The sequence below is a fragment of the Gossypium hirsutum genome, chromosome A06 (genome assembly GCF_007990345.1).
Source record: "Gossypium hirsutum isolate 1008001.06 chromosome A06, Gossypium_hirsutum_v2.1, whole genome shotgun sequence".
In the NCBI taxonomy this organism is placed as follows: Eukaryota; Viridiplantae; Streptophyta; class Magnoliopsida; order Malvales; family Malvaceae; genus Gossypium; species Gossypium hirsutum.
Genome location: NC_053429.1, coordinates 120990631 through 120998476, shown reverse-complemented (window position 1 = coordinate 120998476; position 7846 = coordinate 120990631). Strand labels below are relative to the sequence as shown.

Here is a 7846-nt window from a genome sequence, read left to right as displayed (position 1 = left end):
TCCAATCTAAGTTTCGAGCCCCTGAATTGATGCTTGTTGATTTTTGAGTGCCATCTCGGTATTCTAAAAATGAGTTTCTGACACCGAGATGAATTTGGTTAGCATCTCCTCAAGGTCGACTTCTTTTCTTGCTGGTAAGGTTGTTGTTGAAAACCCGGAGGATGTTGTGGCCTTTGATTTCCTTGACCTCCCCACTAGAAATTGAGATGGTTCCTCCAGCCTGCATTATAAATGTTACTCTATGGGTTATTTTGGGATCTAGAGTTATTGTTACCCATATATTAGACTTGTTCCTCCTCGATGCTAGGGTTGAAGGGTTGATATTCTGTGCATGCTCCTCCTCCATTCAAATCGCACCTCATCACTGGATGTACCTAAGTAGAACCATACAAACCGTCAATCTTTTTATTTAAGAGTTCTACTTGGTTAGACAGCATAATAACCGCGTCGAGGTTGAAAACACCGGCTGCTTTTGTCGGCTTTGTTCTCATAACTTGCCACTGATAGTTATTCAGTGATATCTCCTCAATAAATTCGTAAGCCGCCTCAGGTGTCTTATTATTGATAGTTCCTCCAGCAGCTGCATTAATCATCTGCCGAGTCGAAGGATTTAGGCTATTATGGAATGTTTGAACCTGTAGCCAAAACGGTAACCCATGGTGAGGGCACCTTCTCAAAAGGCCCTTGTATATCTCCCATGCATCGTAGAGTGTTTCTAAATCCATCTGCACAAAAGAAGAGATATCATTACGTAATTTGGCTGTTTTAGCCGATAGAAAATATTTTAATAAAAAATTTTCGGTCATTTGTTCCCAAGTAGTGATTGACCCTCTTGGTAACGAGTTCAACCATTGTTTAGCCTTATTCATTAACGAAAAGGTAAACAACCGAAGGCGAATGGCGTCATCAGAAATGTCATTAATTTTAAAGGTATCACAAAATTCTAGGAAATTTACCAAGTAAGCTTTGGGATCCTCGTCCTGCAAACCATCAAACTGAACAAAATGTTGTATCATTTGAATTGTGTTAGGTTTCAGTTCAAAATTATTCGCAGCAATAGCAAGTCTAACTATACTTGACTCAGTTCTTGTTAAATTAGGTTTATCATAATCATACATAGTGCGCGGAGCAGGATTTTGATTAACAGCAATTGCAGGAGGTAGCGGATTTTCTTGGTTTTCAGCCATCTCCTCGGTTGTGGTTTGAATATTGTCCTCTTGTTCGTTCTCTGTGTATCTTAAGCTTCGCCTTATTTCTCTTTGGTTTCTACGAACTGTGCAATCGATCTCACTGTCAAAAAGTAATGGTCCTGACGAGTTTCTTCTAGTCATAAACTATAGAAACCTGCCAGAAAAAGGGAAAAAGAAGAATTAGTAATAAAAAATTAGAATAAAATTTAAATTGCAGTAAAAGTAAATGGCTAAAGTAATAAATATCAAGTGCTCCTAATATCTTAGTTCCTCGGCACGGCGCCAAAAACTTGATGCGTGATATTCGTGACAGGTTTTAAATATTTATAATGAATCGTTCTTGAAACTAACTATTATCACGATGAAGGCAAGTGTACCTATCGAACAGTAGTATAGCTTTAGCAAGACCGGATTATCAAACCCAATGGAACTAAAAGTACTAGTAATAACTATCTTTTTATTATCTAGCATAAGGATAATGGGGTTTGTTTTAACTAACTAATTAACTAAACTAAGAATTCACAGAAAATAGAATTGGGGAATTACTTTTGGAAAAACTCGATTGATTAAGACAATACCTAAGGAAAAATCCACCTAGACTTCACTTGTTATTTGACTCTGAATCGGAAGACTTATTCATGTGACTTGATCCGTAGAAATTCCTAAGTTATATTATTATCCCTCTCGAGACTAACAACGTCTAACCCTAGGTTGAATAATTGAAATCTCTTTCTAATTAACTCCCTAGGGTTGCATTAACTCGATCTATGGATCCCCTTATTAGGCGCGCAATCAACTTCGCTTAATTATGACAAATGTACTCTTAGACAGGGTCTATTCCTCCTCTGAATAAGAGCTTAACTTGAATTAATAACCTGGAATATCAAGACAAGAATTAAGAACACATAATTAAGAACAAATCAAATATTTACCATACAATTCAGATAATAATAACAAGATCTGTCTTAGGTTTCATTCCCCTTAGGTATTTAGGGGTTTTAGTTCATAACTAAAAAGGTAAACATCTTAGAAGAATAATGAATACAAAACATAAAGAAAAACCCAAAACTCCTGAAGGCAAATTGAGGGGAGATCTTCAGTTTTGATGATGAATTCGGCTTCTGAGATGGATCAATCGGCTTTCTTTGAGCAGTTCCCTGCTTCCTCCTCTGTAGCCCTCTTTTCCTCCTCCTCTAGGGTGTATTTATAGGCTTTAGAATGCCTAAGAACCCTCAAAATTGGCCTTTTCCGAATTAGACTCAATTTGGGCTCGACAGGGACACGCTCGTGTGACACGCTTGTGTGTAATTACTTCAGGCCATGCTCAAGCCTGTTAAATAGGCACGGACGTGTGGTCCACCCGTGTGAGTAGTGCTTCGATTCTGCCAAATTGACACGGCCGTGTGGTATGCCTGTGTGAGGAGGTACAGGCTGTATTGATTTCGTACGTTGGTCCATTTTCTCTGTTTTTGGCTCATTTATCGTTCCTTTCACTCTCCTATGCTCACCTAAGTATAAAATAAGAAATTAAGGCATTAGGAGTATCGAATTCACCAATTTTATGGAAAAATCATCCATAAAATGTGCTAAGCTTGGGATAGAAATATGTATAAATTACGGTTTATCAACTAGTATTTGTACAAAACTGAGTAACAAATTTGCATTCCAAATCAAAACTTTTCAAATTTCACCATAAAGTCCCTAATATGGGCCTACGAGGCCCAATACATGCTTTGGAAGTGGTTCGGGACTAAACTGAAAACTTTGAAAATTTATCCTTGAAGATAGAGGCACACGCCCGTGTGGCTTGGGACATTGGCCAGTCCGTTGGGATCCCATGGCCATGTGGCTACCTCATGTGGAATTCTGACTTACAATTTCTTAAGTATCAAAGGGGCACACGGCCTGGCACACGCCCATGTGGGTAGGCACATGTGCCCAGGCCATGTAGTAAACTGATTTTTCATCATTTTTAAGCCATTTTTACATGATTTTGACACACAACCATGCTTGAAACCCATTCCCTTCACACAACCAAGACACACGACCATGTCTTTTGCCCGTATACTATCTTGACTTCACATTTAAGGATGCAAGGGACACACGATCATCTTACACGCCCGTGGGCTTACCGTATGTCACACACGGTATAAACACACGCCCGTGTGTAATACCTGTGTAGACAAAATAAGGCCATTCCTAGCCTCGTTTCTCTCCCCAAACCAGATCATTTACCTTCATGAAATCTTACAAGTATATGCCAACCCATTCAACCAATTACCAACATCCAAATCAACATGTTTCTATAATATTTCACAGCATATCCATCTCAAATATGCATTACTAACCACTTTTATGACTTAATTACAACCCAAAACATTACTTTATCATTTGGCCACAAAAACTTATACATGCCATTATAATAACAATTGTTTTACCTTTTCTACCAAATTGGAACGATGGATAGTGTGAGTGATCTCCGCAGAGCTTCTATTCCAACGAGCTTCTGATTTACTGTAAAATAGGGAAAAATAAAATGAAATAAGCATATAATGCTTAGTAAGTCTGTATAACTTGGTAATCAACTTACAAACCACTCTTACTCAAATTAAACATGCAATGCACAATTATACCATTTGTTCTCAAGCCCAATCACACATTCTCATCACCCATGTTAGTCATATGATTCATGTAAACCACAATAAACACATATACAAGCTCATCCATATTCAGATTTTCATACACATACATTTTTCCACCTTATGTATTCATATAACTTGTATGTCAATGATAAGTAGTAATATGTACATATTTTTAGCCCATGCTTGGCATATTTATGGATGATTTTTCCTTGATTTTATTGAATTCGATGCTCATAATCCTTTAAATTCATGTTTTATACTGAAGAGAGCTTAGGATGGCGGAAAGAGCAAGAAACGGGCCAAAAAGAGACAAATTAGGCTTAAATCAGTGTTTCACACGTCCTAGGCACTTCCACACGGGTGATCCACACGCCCGTGTGTGACACACAGGTAGACCACACGCCCGTGTGTCATGGCCATGTCGACATTAATCCAAGTCAAAATTGCACACGGCCTGAGCACCTTCACACGGGCCTGGCACACGATCGTGTCCCTATATAACCCAAGTCTAGTTCTACTCGGGAAATGGCACTTTTGAGGGTTTTGAAGTATTTTAAATCCTATATAAACACCCTAGAAGAGGATTAAAGGAGGAGTAGAGTAAAAGGCGGAAAAGTACTCAAGAACAACTACCGGAATAACCTTGGGGACAGGATCTACATCAAGACTGAAGATTTCCGTCCAATTTCCTAGAAGTTCTTTAGGTTTCTATATGTTTTGTTGTTTTCCATACTTTGAGATGTTTTTACCTAAGGGAGATGAAACCTAGGACGAATCTCATTACTCTTTGATTTATATGATAAATACTTGTTCTTATTCTTAATTGTGAGTTTTAATCCTTGCTTTAATATTCCAGGATACTAATTCAGGTCTTTGATGTGCTTATTTAGTGAAGGAAAAGTCCCTGTTTCAGAGTAGATCATTCATAATTAAGCGGAGTTGCATGCAATCCTAGAGATAGGACAACATAAATCTGTCGGATTAGAGTCAAATCTAATAAGGGAATCCATAGATCGAGTCAATGCTACAATAGGGGTTTTAATTAGAAAGAGATTTCGATTAATCAACCTAGAGTCAATTATTTTTAGTCTCGAAAGGGATATTAACATAAATCAGGGATTTCATGGAATAAGTCAAGCGAATAATTTGTCTAATTCAAAGGTAATAATTGAAGTCTAGGTGGATTCTTTCTAGGGTATTGTCTTCTCAATCGGTTTTTCAAAAGTATTTTTCAACTTTAATCTCCGGCGTAACCTTAGTTAATTTGATAATTAGTCATGGATAAAACATTCCCTAAATTTTTAGGCTAGATGATAAAAAGATAGTAATTACTAGTACTTTTAGTCCTCGTAGATACAATATTTCCGGTCTCACCATAACTATACTACTGTTCGATAGGTGCGCTTACCTTAAGTTGAATTTTTAGTTAATTTAGCGACCATCAAGTTTTTAGCGTCGTTACCGGGGACTAAGATATTAGGAACGCTTAATTTTTATTACTTTAGCCATTTTTTTATTGCGATTTAATTTTATTTTGCTTAAATTACTAAATCTTCTTTTATTTACTTCTACAAGTTTTTATAGTTTATTACCTCTACTTTTTGATAGTGAGATCGAAAGCACAACTCGCAGAAACCGAAGAGAAATAAGGCGAATCCTACGATACATAGAGGAAGGGCAAGAGGACAATATTCAAACCACAACCGAGGAGATGGCTAATAATCAAAATAATCTGTTACCTATAGTGGTTGTTGCAAATGCAATAGACCAGAATCCTGCTCCTCATACAAATGTATGATTATGCTAAACCTACATTAACAGGAACTGAATCAAGTATAGTTAGGTCTGCTATTGCTGCAAATAATTTTGAACTGAAACCTAACACAATTCAAATGATACAACAGTTTGTTCAGTTTGATGGTTTGTAGGACGAGGATCCAAACACTCATTTAGCAAACTTTCTGGAATTCTGTGACACTTTTAAGATTAATGGCGTTTCTAACGATGCCATTCACCTTCAGCTGTTTCCATTCTTATTGAGGAACAAAACTAAACAGTGGTTAAACTCATTACCATGAGGGTCAATCACAACTTGGAAACAAAAAACCGAAAATTTTTTACTAAAATATTTTTCGCCGGCTAAAACGGCTAAACTAAGGAATGATATTTCTTCTTTTGTGCAGATGGATTTAGAAATACTTTATGATGCATGGGAGAGATACAAGGATCTATTGAGAAGGTGCCCTCACCATGGGTTACCCCTTTGGCTACAAGTTCAAACTTTCCACAACGGTTTGAATCCCTCAACTAGACAGATGATTGACGGAGCTGCTGGTGGGACTATTAATAATAAACACTTGAAGAGGCTTATGAGTTTATAAAAGAGATATAACTAAATAATTATCAGTGGCAAGTCATGAGGACAAAGCCAACAAAAGCAACTGGCGTTTTTAACGTCGATTCGATAATGCAGTGCAATACAAGTGGAGGTGGAACGAGCAATTTAAACTATCCATCCTACGACCCTAACATGGAGAATGAGCAAATGAACTATATGGGTAATAATCCTCGACCCCAAAATAATCCTTATAGTAACACTTATAATGCAGGTTAGAGGAACCACCCAAATTTCTCATGGAGAGGCTAAGGAAATCAAATACCATCACCCCTTCCAGGCTTCCAACAACAACCGTACCAGCCAGAGAAAAAATCAAACCTTGAAGAGATGATGACAAAATTTATCTCAGTAGCGGAGACTCGTTTTCAGAATACTGAAACTGCACTTAAAAATCAACAAGCATCAATTCAAGGGCTCGAGAATCAAATAGGACAGCTGGCTAAGATGATTTCAAAGAGACCACCAGGGAGCCTATCCAGCAATACCGAACCCAATCCAAAAGAGCATGTGAAAGTCATTACATTAAGGAGTGGGAAGGTGTTAGCTGAATCTGAAAAGAAGGTGCAACCAAAAGCTGACAGAAAAGAAGGTGAAGAGCAAAAACCCGAAGACAATGAAAAACCGGTGTTGAGGGAATATAAACCACCAATCCTATACCCAGTGAAGTTGAAGAAAGATCATATGGATGCAAAATTCGGTAAATTTCTCAAACTTTTTAAACAATTACATATTAATTTACCTTTTATTGAAGCTATCTCGCAGATGCCTGCATATGCAAAATTTTTAAAGGAGCTTCTAACAAATAAAAGGAAGTTTAAAGTTTTGTCTACAATGGAATTCAACGAGGAATGCTCGGGCATACTCCAAAATAAACTGCTAACCAAACTGAAAGATCTAGGAAGTTTTACTATTCCCTACTTAATTGGTAGTTTGAATGTTGAGAAGGCACTAGCTGATTTAGGCGCTAGCATTAATTTGATGCCATATAAAATATTTAAACAACTTGGTCTTAGGGAACCAAAACCCACTAGGATGAGTATTCAACTAGCTGATAGATCTATTAAAAATCCTAGGGGTATTACAAAGGACATACTTGTAAAAATAGATAAATTTATATTCCATGTTGATTTTGTTGAGCTTGACATGGATGAAGATGTTGAGGTGCTTTTAATTTTAGGTCGTCCATTTATTGCTAGGACAATTATTAATGTGGGTGATGGTAAACTTGTGCTTAGAGTAGGTGACGAAGTGATTATTTTTAACATTTATGATGCTATAAGATTTTCTAGGGAACAGGATGACTCATGTTATTTTATTGACTCTATTGATCATGCTACTCAAGACTCTTTACAGGAAATCGTACATAAGGACACGTTGGAACTATGTTTTGCCCAAGGAGAAGAGGTAAATGATGATGATTCTGAGATAGGTAAGATAAAACCTGAACTAAATTCCAATGAACCTTCATTGAGATAGAAGAGCTACGAGGGTATTGAGGTAAACAATGAATTAAAATTAAAACCCACTGTTGAAGAACCGCCTAAATTGGAATTAAAGCAATTACCAAATCACTTGGAATACGCATTTCTTGGAGATAATTCCACATTACTAGTAAT

At 37.1% G+C, this 7846-nt stretch overlaps 2 non-coding genes across 2 annotated transcripts; one reads left to right on the top strand and one right to left on the bottom strand.

The window, feature by feature from the left end:
• The first annotated feature begins 651 nt into the window (after positions 1 to 651).
• Positions 652 to 758, top strand: LOC121230929 (small nucleolar RNA R71). The gene has a single exon (XR_005929001.1). It is a non-coding gene; the product is annotated as a small nucleolar RNA R71 (small nucleolar RNA).
• Positions 759 to 5982: 5224 nt separating this feature from the next.
• Positions 5983 to 6089, bottom strand: LOC121231577 (small nucleolar RNA R71). The gene has a single exon (XR_005929635.1). It is a non-coding gene; the product is annotated as a small nucleolar RNA R71 (small nucleolar RNA).
• Between the last annotated feature and the right edge of the window lie 1757 nt (positions 6090 to 7846).